The sequence below is a fragment of the Penaeus monodon genome, chromosome 20 (genome assembly GCF_015228065.2).
Source record: "Penaeus monodon isolate SGIC_2016 chromosome 20, NSTDA_Pmon_1, whole genome shotgun sequence".
Classification (NCBI taxonomy): domain Eukaryota; kingdom Metazoa; phylum Arthropoda; class Malacostraca; order Decapoda; family Penaeidae; genus Penaeus; species Penaeus monodon.
In genome coordinates this window covers 20,334,293-20,335,183 of record NC_051405.1, presented here as the reverse complement: position 1 = coordinate 20,335,183, position 891 = coordinate 20,334,293, and the positions used below count along the sequence as shown (strand labels likewise).

The following is an 891-nucleotide window of genomic DNA, read 5'->3' as shown; positions in this document are numbered from 1 at the left end:
CGGATCCACAGAACCCGCTCTCCTTTCGTGAACAACCGACCGACTTCCCAACCCGATGCGCCTTTGTTTTCCTCCGGATCCTAAATCTCGCGCTCCTTGAAATTGCATTACTTCCTCCGCCTCTCTTCTTTGGACAAGGCCGTTAAGAACAAAGAGACTGAAAAGAAACGGGGAGGAAGCAGAAGAAGAAGTCGACTGACTGCACGAGTTTCTAATGAACTGGAGTGGATGCGGAGGAGCAGGGGGAGGAGGGGAAGGAAGAGAAAGGGAAGGGAGAGTAAGGGAAAGGGGGAGTAGGAAAGGACAAAATGGAATAAAGAGAAGGAAGGAGAAGGAGTGGTGGTGAGAGAAGGGAAGAGCAGGGGAATGGGGGGGGGGGAGATAAGAGGAATAGTGAAGAAAAGCGAGGGAAAGGAAATATAGCGAGAAGACCGAGAGAGGAGAAAGAGAGAGAATGGGGAAGGGGAGAAGAAAGGGTAAAGTAGAGGGGAATAGGAGGTGGGGAGGAGGGGGCGAGTGGCCAAGAGAAGTCGTTGGAAGACCTCATCTCAGATTTCAGACGTCGCGCATGGCAATTATAAATATGTCACCCTTTACCCAACTTGGATTGTGTTTTTGTTGCCTCTTGCGAGCGCTGCAGCAGTTAGGTGCCCGCCATCATCAATTACTGCCTTTATGCGGCACCTTTATAAACAGTTTTTCTTAACGCAGACCGCTAGATGTAGCGAAATGACGAATGAGGGATCGCTAATCTGAAGCGGTCTTTGCTACCGACTGCCACCCAGTAGATTTTGTTTTTATAGCGCCTTTTTTGTATGTAATTCGCGCCTTCGTCGTTCCCGAGACGTAATAATTTACTCGCTTTTATTCCTTTCAGCAAACCTGTTGTTC

General features: G+C 49.0%; 1 protein-coding gene across 1 annotated transcript in view; it reads right to left on the bottom strand.

Moving 5' to 3' along the window:
* Nucleotides 1-891, bottom strand: part of LOC119585690 (probable G-protein coupled receptor Mth-like 1) — a gene marked incomplete at its 3' end in the record, with an annotated part of 98,315 nt that overhangs the window by 78,882 nt on the left and 18,542 nt on the right.